Source organism: Paralichthys olivaceus, chromosome 16, assembly GCF_024713975.1.
Source record: "Paralichthys olivaceus isolate ysfri-2021 chromosome 16, ASM2471397v2, whole genome shotgun sequence".
NCBI lineage: Eukaryota > Metazoa > Chordata > Actinopteri > Pleuronectiformes > Paralichthyidae > Paralichthys > Paralichthys olivaceus.
The window spans coordinates 21,206,465-21,223,686 of record NC_091108.1 but is presented as its reverse complement, the minus strand read 5'-3'; the positions used below and the strand labels follow the sequence as shown (position 1 = coordinate 21,223,686).

The window sequence follows — 17,222 nt, the reverse complement described above, 5'->3', positions numbered from 1 at the left end:
CATCTGTCAAACTCGCCAAGGAGACCGAGCTGCGCACTGTTGTCACGCGGCTGCGTGTGATTTGCCATGACACGCACACATTTCTGAAAGTGACAGGTTTCCGGGTAAACACACATAGATGCACCAACACTGCATCTCATCACATGTTAAGTCTGTAATTGGTTAAGATAGAAATCAGATGAGGGTCTTTGCAGCAGCAGAGACCCCTGCAGCTTCGAGCTTTAAGATGGGGGAGGGAGGGTGATGCTAATCCACAATTTAGTCTTTGTGTTTGTGCATGTTTGTGTGTGTGTGTGCATGTGTGTGTGTGTGTGGTGGTCGTGGTGGAGGGGGGGTTATGTGTGTTCACCTGCTGCATGTTTGGTCATGAATGCAGGTCACGTCAGAAAGTGTGTGCGTGAGAGAATTGTACACTGTTCCTGTTTAAACTTGAAAGTTGAACAGTGGGACTTGTTTTTTTTTTTTGTTCCTGCATCTGTGGAGGGACAACTTGTGTGTGTGCCTAAATTTGTTGCTGTACATACATGCCATTGATTTCTTTCATTATTTCTTTTCACATACAACCAAACTTGCGGGTGAAGTCACCCTGTTTGTGTTTATATTTATGCAGGAGTCACAGTTGGCTGTCATAACAGACATGCTTGGAAGACTGTGTGTGTGTGTGTGTGTTGTGATTAAGTGCTGGGAGAGAGCCCTGCTTGAAAAGCTCGGGGGAGATGCAGTCGGATATCGTCTCAGCTACAATACAGCGGAAAAAGCCAGCAGAGAGACAGACTGTTTGCCTGGAACCTTCCCGACTGATACTCTGTCAACAACTCTGAACTATCTTTACTGGGAGGGATGGCTGTGGGGGAGAGTGGGGGGAGGTAGAGGAGAGGAAGAGAACAAGGGAATAAGATAAAATGAAAAAAAGAGAAGAGGCAAAAGCAGAGACTCTGCCAGTGGAAGAGAGAAATATACAACACTGAGAATGCATATACATACATATATATATATATATATAAGAACATGGGTAACAAGGTTAAAAATAAAATAAAGCTACCTCTTGATATACATTAAAGCGATTGTTACTTTAACAGCAGTATAAAAAATAATGCTAACCAAATAACCAGGATTGTCCCAAGTCCATACAACTGTATAACATTAAATTGCCTTAGTTTTTACCACAATTAAATTATACTTGTTTTTTCTTACATAGGCTGCAAACTGTGTCAATCAGTCAATATATCATTGTCTTAGCTGTTGCTTATACAGTATACGGAAATATTTAGACAGCGACACAAATTTTCACAATTTAAAATGAAACATTTGAGATGCTATTGAAGTCCAGACTTTCACCTTTAATTTGAGGGTATATACATCAAAATTGGAGGAAGGGTTTAGGAATTGCAACAATTTTCATACATAGTCTCCTTCACAATAAAGGTCCCTTACCTTTATTGTGAACTCAAACTATGGAATCTGAGAGCCAGAATTACTTGCAAAGTAATGTACTGAACCTTGAGGTTTGAGTACTTGACAGGTTTTTTGAGCTGGTGCCTTAATCTGCTCTGCTTATTTCTATTACATTATCATTAATGTATGATAGGTGACATTCAACCATTAATGAGACAGAAATTCTTACTTAATTTTCAAACTGAAATACCTGGTAAACTAGCAGACTAGCTTGCAAATATATATTAACTTAATTCACATTTGACAACTTAAATTAGTCTTTTAATGTTAGCAAATTAGTTCAAAAAACTGCTCACATGAGAAAACCACCAACTGGAATGAGGAAAGGGGAAATACAAAATTAGGGTCAAAAGTGCACATTGCTTGCATATATTTTTCATGGTCAGATTAATGCAAAGAGAATTAATTTAGCACTGTAATTGCTAAAACACATCAACATATCTTTGATATTGGTTTCGAGTAATGTGCCCTCCAGTAACTAATTGATAGATGCTTTTTCATACAGTAAGGTCAAGACCTGACAACACTTAAGAGGAACCCAACAGTTCAATGAGCAAACAGGTGGCCACTATGGAGAGAAGAAGTCAGCTTTGTCTCTGACTCCAGCCTGGAGCAACTTTTATCCAGAATAATTTAAATGAATTAATAATTATTCAAAAAACATTTTCAGCAGCGTTGGTGGTAGTCATACGCAGATGTCCAGAGTGGTCAGAGACTAGTTTTGCATCCAGAGTCTCACCTGTTGAGGCAACAAAATCACATTACAGCTAAATAAACTCATAATCGTCATTACAGGTAGAATGTGATGCAATCAGACATCCAAGGAGGGTTCCCTCTATAGTCCCTTGAGTAATGTTTTCATTTGCTCCCTAAACACATATTGGGAACAATTCATTTTGGTTCCTCATAATTTTATAAAGCAGACATTAAAGCTGCAGTTGTGAGGATTTCAAAAAAAGAGAGGAGAGAACACTGAGCTGCGAAATTGTTTCAAAGGTCCCTCACAGTAATGCTGCGGAGCAACAAAGGATCTGCAACCGCAACAACCAGAAGAAAAAAACAAAGAGACTATTCTGGCTTTTCACAAGAACATTTTCAGAAACATTGCAAATATAATAATATAACGCTAACCATGAAGAGTTATAATTGAAAACAAGCTAATAAAGCAAGTCAGCCTGACTATGCACACGGGGGTTGGGTTGGGGCTTTTGTAAACATGCAGTGATTCCCACTTAGACACTCCTCCTGGCTCTGATTGGTGGTTTAGAAACAGAAGCATTGGATGTAGGTTGCGTCATAAGCTGTAGGTGGAGCCAAAGGAGCACGATTTTTCTAATATTACCTGTTTCGTTTGCAAATTTCAGGTCATCGTGACAATTTTAGCAAATATGACAAAAAGCTAATTTTGCTAATGTTCCCTATACTGCAGTGTTAATGGGAGCTATTTTATATTTATCTCACAAGCACGCACACACATACAAACTGTATATTGTCTTCATGTTGATTTCATTCAGACCACTGACATTCAAAAAACGCATTCCCAATAATGCTTTTCGTATTTATCTCTTTTTTTACTTGGTATTCCCCACAATTAAGTGCAGGATTTGGAAAGTACAGTTTTTATCTCAATTGTAATTTTTACTGACATGATCAATACCAACATTAAAAGAAAATGTAATCTGCAATTATGTTTCCTTAGAAATTTAGCTGTTTCAAATTATCTCTACAATTTCTGGAAGGCATGGTGGAGATCGATCCTTTCACCTCACCCTGAAAAAGAAAACAAACAAGTGTGTTCCTCTGTATTAAGTGAAACATTTTTACACTATCATCACTGTACAAGAATACTCCATAATTGTAAATGGATCTGCCAGTAAAAAAAATGTGAGAGAAAAATCCTGGAAAGTGAATGTCAGGGACCACAAATCGGGAGAGTACAGGATGGAAATAAAGCAAGGGACTGAGAGAGAGAGAGAAAAGGGGGGGGGGGTCAAGGGATGTGTGAGAGGGAAAGAGGCTGAGGGAGGGAGGGACTTAGAGGGACAGAGAGAGAGAGAGAGAGAGAGAGCTGCGAGGATACACAGAGAGGAGAAGAGTAAGGAAAAGGGAATAAGGCAGCTAGAGCGTGGTTTCAGTTCAACAGGGTGAACTAACAGAGGCAGCGAGAAATCACCACAGAGAGTTCACGTGAAATATCTGGACTTACTCTACTCAGCAGCAGCAGCAGCAGCAGCAGCAGCTCAGGAGGGGGGGACACTGGGAGGCTTGTGTGAGGTAACTGCTCTGCTTTTTTCCCCCACTCCTAACACTGCTTATTAATGAGGAAATGTTACTCCTCATCAGTTCAAACCAAGTCTCTGTGATACTTACTGATGGTTTATTTCAGGCGTTGCAGAGGTGTTTTGCTCAAGCGTTAAACGGGAGACGTGGGACAGTAAGCCTGGGAGGGTTTAGGGGTAGGTTGGTGGCGATGGTTGGGGGGGGGGGGTGACTCAAGGCTCTCTTAAATCAATTAAAGAAGTGACAGCTACAGTAGAGCTGCAATAAGGACATGTTGCGCATTCCTAAACAGGGAAAGACTGTTCACTTTCCTGGGGAAACACACGTGTGGTTTGAGCCCTTTGATCACTTGATGATTTCCTGCTACGAGGCTTGATAACAGTTGAGAGAAGTTACTGAAGAGTCGAATGTAGCTGTTTGCGTGGTGAACTAACACAAACGTGATGCTCATAGAAATCTAATGTTGCACTTAAACTATTATTTTGCTTGGTTTTAAAGAAAATGTCAACCCTGACTGTTGGTCTGTTACAACTTGACTGCATGGAACTGCCTCACAACATTGATATTGAAGTTCATCTTTACACATATACATTAACATATTTGCACTCTTTCATTAATAAACTTACATTGCCGCATTATCTCTTGACTTACTTGGGATCCCATCATCATCATCATCGTGTTGACACATTAATCTTGTTTCATTGCACTGTTGTACAATGACTCACCTAACAAGTGAGGACCGTTATCCTCGTAAACATAGTGACTGTTAGAATCCTGCTGTCTCTAAGAGGAGATTAATTTCTGTGTGCAGTGTTTTGCACAGGGATTTATTGGATGTGACGCAGTGAAGTGGAGTCTGTCTTTACGGATATAAATCAGTGGTAAGAATGGGAAGGTAGTGAGTTGAACAAATAAGTGTCAGCCTGTAAGCAAATTGGTTGATAAAACAAAGTTTATTGATTATTGGGTGGCTGGTTTAAACCCTTTAATTTAACTAAGAACAAAGAAGATTACAATACTGTGGGAAAACCTTGAGACAAAGCAAGGCCTGGATAGTTTCATATTTTGCCATTATGAGTTTATGCTTTTATCCAGTATTATCATTTATGATCAGCAATGCCCGATGGGAAATGTTGAAATATGGTAACAGAAGCTCAAAATGATCATACACGACTGGAGCAGGGATAGGACTCATTTCAGGCGTTTCAAGGCTGCCAAGATTCCAAAGCAATTAAGTGTTCAGAAACGCTCCTCTTCAAGAAACAAGGCTCAACATAACACAAGGACTTCATAATGTGGCTGTCACGTGATTGGCTGGAAAGACGTCAAGTGAGAGGAAATGCTTTAACAATAACTTTCCAGATTACAACTGATAAAACTAAATGTCACAAAATGATCAAATTATCGTACATCATGCATTATTGATTGTGCATCGTACAGAGGGCTAAATTATCCTACAAATATGATAAATCTATGATTCACTGGGTCCCATCCTTTCTTTTTGGTGCACTGTAAAGTCACCATTGTACATTACCTTTCTTTCAGTTAAGTATATTCTACAAAATTTAAAGAAAGTTGCGTTCTTTGGACTTGTGGTGCAAATAAACATTTTCCTCAATGAGTTACAGCTCAGACTTATATATCATGACACTAGGAATTGTGTTTGTTTTCCACCCACATGCTCCTGCCAACATGGGGTGCCAGAAAAGTTCCCCTGCAGTGAATAGTTAAGCTTCTGTAGAGTTATATTCTGTAAGAATAATTATTCATGCACAATAAGTTGTTATTTAATGTTTTGTTGGTCACACGACTTTGTTTCATCAACGTCCATTTTTCAATTTTTGCTTTATTATTTATACATGATTCAGATATGTTTAGTGTTTTTTACATTCTCGGAAATTGATTTTCTTTTGGACTACTGCAAAAAGCTATAAACAAAACTTCACCACCTTATGAAGTTGATATGTCACAGGCAGACAGTGAGCAACATTAGCATTCATTTTGAGTTGTGTTTTTGTTTCACTCAGTTACATTTACTACTGTACGTTTTGCTCTGATTTGGACTTCTGAGGAATTGCCTCTGCTTAGACTATGTCCACACTAATATACATAAGAAATAATCAGCATTGCTTGTAATGTGTTATCCATGTTGCATTGAGTGGTAACCTCAAACACTAACCCAATGCTAGGAGAGGCTAATACATCATGTAAGAGAAGCCTGAAAAATCCGGGAAGGATATTTTGCATAGGTGATATTTTTCCAAAAGTGTTTTTATGGGCAGGAAAATCCCAGGACACCAGGTGTTAATGGAGCAAATATGATGTGTTTAATCAAAATCTTGGATGTAGCCTAAATGTACCACCAACATCACCAGCTTATTGTTTCCTGTGACTCAGCTTTGGCATTGAGTACGTTGTGCACAGTGGCCAAAATAATATACTAAAAGGTTCTAAATTGTTTCCCTTAGCTGAGGGGAACTGCAGCCTGGTGATGGTCCTCTTTCCATTCATATTTAAATAAAATGTTTTTATTTGTGCAGCACATCAAATATGTGCATGTTTTAGGCTTTAAATTTTCCTCAGATCTTCAAATATCAAACTACAAAGAATGAAATGTCCCAGACTGTGCTCCACTTATGTCACTTTACACGCATCTTTGACATTTAAATCAAATAAAAATCTTTATTGCACAAACACACAAAGCAAATAAATGAAAACACCTCATTACGCATTGTCTTTGGAGGAGACAGCTTGGCTTCCACATCACTAGATAACAGTGAGAGTGAAAACTCTTTTAAAGCTCCGCTACAGCCCCGAAATAAAAAAAAAGACCTGCTGAACCCACACATTTCTAATGAATAAACTCACCTCTTGTCTTTATTCTCTCCAAGTGAAATCCCTTGTCTTTGCTTTATTAATTGCCACTCTTACTGTGCTGAGATGAGCATTTATGTTTCTTTTCTTCCATGCAAATGAGTTCAAATCGATTTTTCAATGATTTTATGTGTTAACATTCAGTTGGCAGTTATAATGAAAAACATTTACACAGCCAAGAGCTATAAAAAGTCCTCAAACACAACAAAGTCAGATTTTGATTATTTCATAAATCAGTTAAAAGGCAACTGTCCGCAACTGTAGCATTTGATAACATGTTTATCTATCAGCAATGCTTAACGTTTGTTAGCTTCAGCTTCTTGAACATGAAGAGATGCTGTTTCTCTGAATGCTTATGGTCAACAGGCAGTTTTACCAGAGTACTGACATTTCTTTATCATTGTGTTTGTTGAAGGTTTGTGGATTTGTGTATTGACTATGGTACAGTATTGTGAGCTTGAGTCTGTCGGTGGAAGTGGATTTAACCTTTGGACCTTATTGAAGGCAGCAATGGGCAAGGGCTCGCTGAAACAGCCTCCACTCTCTCTTACTCCTCTTTTACAGCGTCATCCACAATATCACGCACTCTTCAACAAATGAAGTTCTCTCAGTTGCCATGGGGATCTGTCGACATATGATCTGAGCAGTAGAAGTAATCTTTTACCCATCACATTTTGAGGACTAGTCAGGAAGGAGCCTTGGGTTGGGATTTGTGTGTCAAACTACTTTTTCTAAGGTGATGAATAGACTTCGATCTTTAAAACTTAAGCCAACACACACTCACAGTTGGGGCTGTCTGTAGTGATGCATTGGATGTCACTGTGCTAGATGTAGTGTGGTAGATGCCAGTGGTAGTGGCAGCAACATGAGCATGCAGGATCTCTCCATCATCCAGTTTAGATGATGTATAGTGAGGTGGACTGTAGAATAGATTTTCTGTTTGGAAAAACACGAGCTGTTCTGGTTTCAGAATCCCATTTGAATTTTTAGTTGTTGAGCAAGCTGTTCACCATGAGTTGTATGAGACCACCTGTTTATACCCCAATACTTTAAAAAGCATATCAATGTTATTTTGCAAAGGCCTGCAGTCACAGCTGGTACTTAATTCTGTTGTGCTCAGAGTCCAAAGAGTCAAGCGGTTTTCATGTACAGAAAACAAACCCTATCAATCATTTGACTGAGACCCACTGAACTGACACATGGCCAAATAGTGAATATTCTTCCCCATCCCTGGCTTACAAAAGCACAAATACTGTAAATACACCAAACTCAAATGAACTTAAATTATTGATATTCTAAGTAACTTGCTGAATATTGAATATAAACATTGTTTTATTCATTAATTCTAAGTCTGTTTAACTGATCTACAGTTCCACATTACTCTTGAACTTGCTGGACCTGATCCAGCAAGAACAGCGGTTTCGAGGGAATAGGGGATTGACGAAGGCACCATTCTCCCTGTTACAAGTCAGTGTAACATAAAAAATCTTTTTGAAGCTGTTATTTTAAGTTATACTTAGTTTCAGAATGTTGATTTTACTATTTATATTATATATAAGATGAGAACAGAGTAGGAGCAGCTTGGTACTCTTGTGAAACAAATACACTTGTCCTACTATGGTTCGAGATGAAATTAGTTCAAAGGGACTGGAGGTCTTGAAAAGCAAACTGTAACCAGGAGAGGGTCTGGTTTGCAGCAAAACCGCGTAAATGGATACGTATTGTTGGAATTTTCTGTCTAGTGGAATTACTGTGTTGACCAATAGGGCTGTTCCAGCTCATCACAAAGGTGCAGGGTGGTCCAGACAATATTTCACAACAAACTGGGATTAAAAAAACTCTTTCTTTATGGAGCTGGAAATGGACAAACACAATGTTCCAACGCATAAATCAAAGAATCTTATTGTCTGTAATGTCATGTATGTAAGAGTCCTCATTACTGGAATTAAGAAAGCAAAGACTTACACTGAAGTATCTGCACTAAAGGTTATTTTTTTGTTGGTGTGAGTCTGAGTCTGTGACAGCAAAGGTCTATTGTCTGATTATCTAACCAGCTGCCTCCATCATGTTGCCTCATTCATTAATTTCCACAAAATCTATGTCGTATACGAGACTCATTGCCAAGAGTCAGCAGCGTTACAGCTACGCCCAGAGGCCACATCGGCAAATCTCCATCTGCAATGGATGCATGGCAAGCAGAAATAACAATTTTAGCTACTGCTTTCTGAGGCATGTTTAGAAGCCTGCAATGCATAAATCACATTTAAAGGCAACAAAAGAAAAGGAAAGAGAGACCTGGTTGCAATCTGCTACTGCTACAGCTGCTGCTACCTGACGAGCTGTAGCTCAGGGGTCGTCTAACAACTAGAAGGTCAGCGGTTCGATCCCTGCCGCCCCCATTCCGCATGCCAAAGTTTACTTTGTCAAGATAATTAACACACATAGATGCACTTCATTAAACTGTGTGTGAATGTGTGAATAGCAAAACTGTAATGTAAAGAGCTGTGAGTGGTCATGAGGAAAGTAAATACAGTCCATTTACCATTGCTCTTGCAATGACCAAAAATAAATATGATATGTGTGTTTAGACAAGACCTTTTTGCACAAATTTAAAGCATAAATGTGGTTCAGTTCCTCATCGTACACGTACAGCATCAGATAACACTGAATGTATTCAATCTTGGAAGAAGGTGTAAACACGCCCCGAATGATCCCAATGACCTTTTTAATAGAGGGAGTAACGAATAGTGAAAGAGAAGTAGATACTGCTCACCCTCAATGTAACAGCAATACATTATAACACACTGTTTATCATATAGTGTCTACACTACACTCATTTAAATGTAAAGATTCTGACTTCATGCCCCAGAGGACGAGCTTTACGTGAGCAGCAGTGATGTTGCTGCTAATTCAGCAGCGCTTACCCACAGCAGCAGAAGTGGTTTTAAACGATGGAATTAATTTTTGTTCGACTAAGACAATTCAGCATCACTAATAATAACACAGTGTGACCTACCGTCGTATTTTTGTTCACCCTCAGCAGCATCGTCAGCCTCCCGGGAGGAGCAGCCTCTGTGTGAGGAAACACTTGAATCGCAAATCACTAGTTATCTCCTGAAGCTCAGCTGGTTGACTGGAGCTTCAGCTGTGGCTGCAGAGAACAAGTGGGACATCTCCTGGGAAATAGTAAGCCTGGAACAGAAGGATCGTAGCTAACATCCAACTCAGAGAACACTGTCTCCAAGCCTCAAAGCCCCTCAACTCATTCTACTGCCTTCACAATGAGGCAGCATGATTTTACAATGAGTCTTTTGATCACTTAACATCTAGTGTTTATATAAAAATATATGACATGTTGTGGATTAGAGTATGTTTTATAGACCACAAACCACGTGAACACATTTCAAATCTTGATAGCTTTACATAGAAGGTCAAGACCTTAAATATTTTAGAGGAACGCAACAGTTCCCACAATGAGCAGCACTTTGGCGACTCATGATCGCATCTCTTTATTTAAATCTAAACTGGTGTCTGTCAATATAGATAAAGACCATATATTGATACAGCAAATCAAATATTGCATGAAGAAGTAAAGTCAGTATTAGGCATAATGATGGCTTTCTATCACAGGCACAGGAGACAGTTATAGTAATGTCGTAATAGTCACAAACCTTGATCAGCAACAAAAGCTTTCCTGTGAAAACATCTCGTCCTGAAGCGTAGCTTGTTGGAGGAGCCACCAGACATTTATTAAGGGGAATGAACTGGTAGCATCAGTTTGTAGGCTCAACAGCTGCTCAGCTGCAGCATAATAAAAAGCAAACTTGTTGGCAAAGTCATTTGGGTTTGCTTCGATGCTAGTGCGGCTCAATCTATTAACAATCACTGTCAACACCTGCTGCCTGCAGGCCAGGTCAAACACAGACAGAGACATGCCCCTCCAGCTTGGACAGAAAAAAAGGTTGGCCGGAGAGTCATTGGTTTTGCAGGTGTTTGGTCTCAAACCAAAGTACTGGACAGATTTGCATTTTGATCAGATCATGCTGCAAGATGGAAAGTTGTCTTAATTATTCCTTTAATGAAATTATGAGTGTCTCATACAAGTTGCGTGGCAGAACTTTTAACTCCAAACCATGTCAACCTCTCGCCAGTGGTAGAGGAAAAGCCAGGGAATGGGGGTGTGGGGATCTCCAGTCTCAGTGGGGTTTTTCCTCTGGTGACCATCAATGTCTGATCCCAACTAAATCAACTGGCAGCAGGATATGGAGATATATGATGTATAGTTCATGTTGTGACATCACTGAATGGTAGTCAGGTGGCTTCTGTGAATTAGGCTGGATTTTATTTCAGTTTGTATTTACCTTTATTGGGATGCACTTTTCTGTTCTGCTTTGATAATTTGCTTGCATTACTAAAACTCAACACTTCCTGCATGGACTTTACAGAAAACACATTCTAATGCAAAAGCAGTGGTTAAAACTAGAGATGTATCCAGAGCAGCTTGTCTAAAGCTAGATGTAGACATTTGAGACACACTTCGTTACGACAGGTTGTTTTGAATCACTGCATGGACGCAACATGTTTCATACCATGATTGACAAACATCAACTGTTGTCATAAAACATTCCAGAGGAGCTATGTTGCTAAGCAGGTTGGCTGTGGTTTGTGAGGGAAAAACACAAACAAGCAAGAAAAAGCAAACAATCACATTGTCTCACAGAAAGCTGCTTCCTGTGTTCATACTCAGATAAAATACACCCAGTAGCCTACAGATACATACATAAAGTAAAATGAACAGTGTTTGCACTGGGCAAATTGTTTCTTAAATGTTCCATTTTACATGTGCACAACAGAAACGTGTTGAGAATCTGCACATTGGAAGGCTTTTGAGAAAAAGTTTGGTGACTTAAAATGCTGTTTGTTTGTGGACGAAAGGCCCAAACACACGGGGAAAAGTTTGCTTGGCAAAATATCAAAGTGTGGAAAAAGGCCCAAGTTAACTACTGAGCTGTGTCGAATGAGCTTTTTTCTCTTCCCTCTTTTTTTCCCCTGCGGAGGTCAGTGTGCATTCAATCCTCCGGCTAATTGTGAGACCTTCTGTGCGTCTGTAAAGAAAATATTCTTGTTGATGTCTGTGTGCCACTGAATTCTCACCTTGGTATGTAGACAAAGCTTTTGACGGTATTTCATTCTCAGACGTCATAGCTTGATTTGTCCTGTGATGACCTGAGAAGTTTGAATTTATACTTTATGTACAGGAGCAATGTTGTGCATGGATGCGTTCATTGAACATATTTTTTGTGAACGCTGAACTGAATGAATCAGTTTACACATGATGAACCTTAACTTTTTTATGGCACTCTGCATGATGTTACATACAGTATACCGGGCCCAGCATGGCTGGCATTAGCAGTACAGACACATCTACTACTGCTGAAGCCACTTTGTTTGAGCATTAGAAGCAGGTTTATGAACAAGTTTTTCAGCCTCGTCTCAAAATTTAAGAGGACACATCGAGTTAAGCATCGGAGCAGTCTTGGGGAATACCTGTGACTTAATGATGAGCACAAGAAATCTTCAACGAAGGGTTACACTATGAAGCAACAATCTTAAAGTTCATCCACCCAAATAAAGCTTGCAGCATTTTGTAACCTGTATCCTTCTTGTCCCAAAAATGAGTGGACACGCTTGTACTGGACTTCACTGAGGGAGATCTGCAGCCTTTGACAAAGGTCGAAAAGCCATTTTTCATCAAATTGGTGACTGGTACTCGTTCATTTTTGGAATTTTCATTTGTATGAATTGAGCCTTGAACTAGTTCTTTATAAGTGTGAACTACAGGAGGGACGTTGTCGTTGGATTGTAATGAGTTTTTGTGGCGAGAGTGCAAAGTTAAGGCGTAAAATTCTATTTTGATTGAAAGTTGCAACAAACTAAAAGTGAAAAAAAAAAAATCTGACCCTGAATCAATAAATAAGTAAGAATTTATTTTTCCTGTCATATTGCTGTTGCCATCGTGAAGGAAGAGCTGCTGGTAGATGGAAATGAATGAGAGTAATACATTGGCTGTGTGTGTGGAGAGTTGCTGTGTGGCTCCAACTGGGGCAGCCCGCCTTGTTCCACCTCAGTGGAAGATTGATGACTTCTGGGTTTTCTGGGATTGCACCTGTTTCTGCTGCACCCCCCCCCCCCCCCACGTCTCCCATCTCTCCCTCCTACGCTCTCCCCGCTTCTGCTCAGCGACTTTATTGTCATTATTAAATGTTTATGAGGGATCATGCTGTGCAACACATCAATATTTACTTTGTTTTAATGTATTTTTTAAAAGTATATTTGCTCAACACACTATTTAAACAGCCCCTATTTAGCATTCCGAAGAAGTAACTGTCATATAAATATCAACCACAGCTTTAGCACTCTGCAACAAATATAGAATATAGAAATGGAAATAATGGGGTGATGATTTATTAATATAAGGTATTATCAGATAACAAAACTTTTATTACATGCAAACATTCTTCTATTCAACTATTCTATTTCTTTCCTTTGACTCTCTCAATCCTTGACTCCTCTTACTCTGCTTCTTTGTTGTCAATCATTCTCTGACTGTCTTAGCCAAACCAACACACTGTGTTTTCACTCATACATGCAGAGATCACCTTGAGGAGCCTGTTAGCAGAGTTGCTTGCTGGTATTTCATAATATTTACATGTTTAACCGTGCATGGCGACTGTATTCACCCAATAAAGGTCCGCGCTCATGTTTTACGTGAACATTGTGCTGAGTAGAAGCCCACACTACCTGTTAAATCAAAAGGATGCAGAGCTGAGACAAAATGGAAATGGAATGGCTAACAGGGCCTGTGTTAAAATCAGTTACATCACCACAGCTGTTGTGAGGAGTCATTTCATATTAGTCGCACTGAAATGTTTACTTCCCTCTTTAGGAGCTTTCTGTTGTCATGGGGAAAAACAGGAGGACAAAGAAGGGAACAACCAGGATTTTGTGTTTAGATGAACAAAATACAGAAGCTTTCATGACTCACTGATAAATAGTAAATGTGAAAATTTACTCTTCAGCTTATGTCATCTTTTTGGGACATTTTACTGACATGGGGGTCTAAGCTCATTGACTAAAGTACAATGAAGCAAGTGCATTTGGAGTTTCTCCAAGTGCAATTCAAAATGTGCACAATCTTGACTTATTATCTTTTGGATATGTTTATAACCTGCCTTGAGACCACCTGTGGCCAACTGCACATAGTTTAGGAAGGTGCACAGTCTGCACACCTGTCTAAATAATGTCCTAAAATTCAAGCACATGTGAGAACATAGCAGGAGATCTTCTGGAGGATTCAGTGCAAAAAAACTGGACGTGTTGATGAAGTTTTTCTAACTTGCATGAAATGGAAAAACTAAAAAAAAACAAATATAACACTCTTGCTACGATGTTCAAGTGTGAAAAGCAAACACCGGAGAAACTCTGGACCGGATTCTCTGGACAGTTCATGTCTGACAGTGATTCCCGCAGAATATTAGTCAGTCTAGGTGGTGAGCAGGGGGGAGGGGGGGGGGGGGGGATGCCGCTATTCCGCCTCATTGCGATGCTGCCTTATTTTAACCTACTGTCTATGCATGCGGGGATGCGGAATATTTATTTATTTATTTATTTTCGGGGGGACGTAGTCAAGGCGGGGTGCCATTGTTGTCAAGGCGGCCGCCTTAACTATAAAGCACTGCGGGAAACCCTGTCTGACAACAGCATTGCCAACATCTTCTGGAATCATTGCCACGTAGTGAGCAAAGGTTAAAAGAGCCCATTCGATGAACTTGGAGAGCATCCTGAATCTGTCCTGTTGTTGGTCATTTGCAGTTTACTAAGAAGCTGCAGTAGTGGTGATTGTGAGGAGCAGGTTTGACTTGTTATTGGGCAAATATACTGACAATGTTTTCAGGCTTCCTTCTTTTCCGTGCCACATCATTAGAGTCTTTACTGTTACAGTCTAGTCAGCCAGTGAAGAGATACTGATTTGTTTTCATTTCTTATATCATAGTTTAGGCTGCTGCCACATTATCTATAAGCATCTAAAATATCTTTACTCCTACTTGGGTCTAAATCTAAATTTCAATATATATTCCAAGTTACTGTAGCAATTTTGCATGTGATTGTTTCAACAGAAATAAAGGCTGAATCACATACTTATATAATAGTAGTCAGAGCCTTGTACTGTCCTTCTACTTTCCTACTGTAGCAAACAGAAAATAAAGTAGAAGTAAAGTGATGACCATAACACCAAACTAATCTGCTGGTATATGTAATAAAATCTGCTTTAGCTGGAAAAGTCGTAGCATTGTTTTTCAGTTGGTACAGTATGTGATGATGCTGCTGAACGTGGGGAGAATCTAAATTTAGATTGGAATGAAATATGCAAAGGAAATCAGAGTGAAACTGCAAATTCTTGGAGGAATCTTCAGAGTGTCTGCACTTTTACACACACACTTACACTACTTCATATCCAGTTGTGTTGTTAAACCTCTCTATCCTTTTCTTAGCTAAAAAAATTATAAATTGCAGCTGCTGCCTGGTGACTGCTGAGTCTGAATCAATGTGACGCTGTCTGGCTCTTTAAAGATCACTGCAGTGGAACTGTGCCCTGATACTCCACTCCACTACAACACTACACACACACACACACTACTTTAAATCCAGTTATTTTGTTATTTTTGTGAAGCATAATAATTTGCAGTAATACAATCACAATCATTCATGCTACTTATAATTCTTACTTATTTCAAATTAAATTAAAAAAAGGAATTTCAGGTGCAGTGATTTAATAAAATTGTGTTAGGACCTACTTAAAGAAACCTGCCTTGTGTCTTTAAAGGTACAGTGTGTAGAATTTAGTGCCATCTAGTGGTGAAGTTGCATGTTGCAGCTGAATATCCCTCACGTCACCCTCCCCCTCCAAACATGAGAGAGAACCTGTGGTAGCCTTCAGTTGTCAAACAAACTCAAAATGTGTTTAGTTTGTAGAGCTTGAACAACTATAAAAAACATGGTGGCCTCTGTAGAGAGGACCCCCTTCATGAAAATATAAAGTATTTAAATATAAAGGGCCCATTCTAAAGTAAAGAAAACAACCATTCATACAATTTAGATGAAACACATTCGTGAAAACATCAAATGGATTATTCTACATTCAATTTCAGCCAATAGATCCCTTTCACCTCAATCTTACACACCGGACCTTCAAGTCAAGTTTCTCCTTATGACTGTGAAGACAAAGTTAACTAGAATGAAGAGTAGCATCAAATTACCCCTGTAAAGTTATAATTGAACAAATAAGTCACTGGACACAGTTCTTTCTGCTAAACAGGGAACTAACTCCTCAGAGTGAGTTTAAATGATGCAACCCAAGTTACCTCGCATTTATAAAGTGTGGGTAAAACTTTTATTTTACAGTAGAACTCAAGACAGAAGCTTCAGACAACACGCAGTGATGTTATAGTACCTAAACACATCAACTTTATTTTCAACCTCAACACACTAATGACTCATGAGCTCATTCACCTCATAGAATCTCACTAATTTTTAATCAGTTGCTTTAATTCAATTTGCAGTGTAAAATAGTTGTTAAATAAAATATAAACAGGATTGTATGATGAACTTTCTAAAAGAGAATAAAATGATAAATACTTTGACTTGATAGAAATCCTAATCTGGACCTGATCCTATGCAGAAATTCAATACAGGCCATAAAATTACAAGTCTGTCCTACATTTGCGTCCATCAAAAACCTGTTTGAAGTACTGTACTTGACTGTGGAATGAAATTCAAATACACTCTCATTTTAATGATGTAATAGCTTTTCTTTGAACACCACCCTCAGGACAAACCCCACTTAAAGCCTGTTTGTATTTCTACTGGTAATGTGGCTGCAACAACACGGTTTTCAATATGTTAATCCTTCCAGTCAGCTCTTCTTAGTGTTAACAAGTGTGAACACTCACTCACATTATATTGAGATCACTTTCACACAACCAAATAATGATCCCACTTAACACTCAAAGAACTCACACCCTTTTAGCTTTTCCTACATTGTTTGTGCAGATGTGTGTGGGGCTAATGACTGTGTGAGTAGGTATGTTATTATGGACTGCTTTGCATGTGGCTCACACAATAGCTGCTTGATTGTCTCGTAAGAATGTCGAATGTTCTGGGTGAATTATGTTTTAATGCGCAATTAAATCATCATTTTCATCACTGGCTTGAGCACCCGTGGAAATTGTCGCAAGATGAGGAAAATGACCGGAATGAGAGTGGACTGAAATGAAACGCAGCAGCTGGCCAGTGGGTGGCTTATTGCAGCAGTCTACAGTGAGTCAGTCATGATAAAGAGCTGCTGTATGTTACTCAGAAAAATGGAAGAAACACTTGAGACTCATTTTCCGTTCTCTCCAAAACATCGATCACAAAAATTTCTATTTAAGAAAGTGGTCTTGAGGGATAAGTGTGATCATGCCCCCAAATAAAAGCCTGCTAAACACACTCACAATACTTGTTATACACAGTAAATGTCTGATTCCCCTTCATTTGGGCCATAGACTTCCACT

General features: G+C 39.1%; 1 protein-coding gene across 1 annotated transcript in view; it reads left to right on the top strand.

Moving 5' to 3' along the window:
• Positions 1-3,518: 3,518 nt before the first annotated feature.
• LOC109640994 (cadherin-12-like) overlaps positions 3,519-17,222 on the top strand; it is a 76,392-nt gene continuing 62,688 nt past the window's right edge. The window contains exon 1 of the mRNA XM_069511711.1: positions 3,519-3,729. The gene's annotated coding sequence lies outside the window, so the exon portion shown is untranslated. The remainder of the gene's footprint in view (positions 3,730-17,222) is intronic.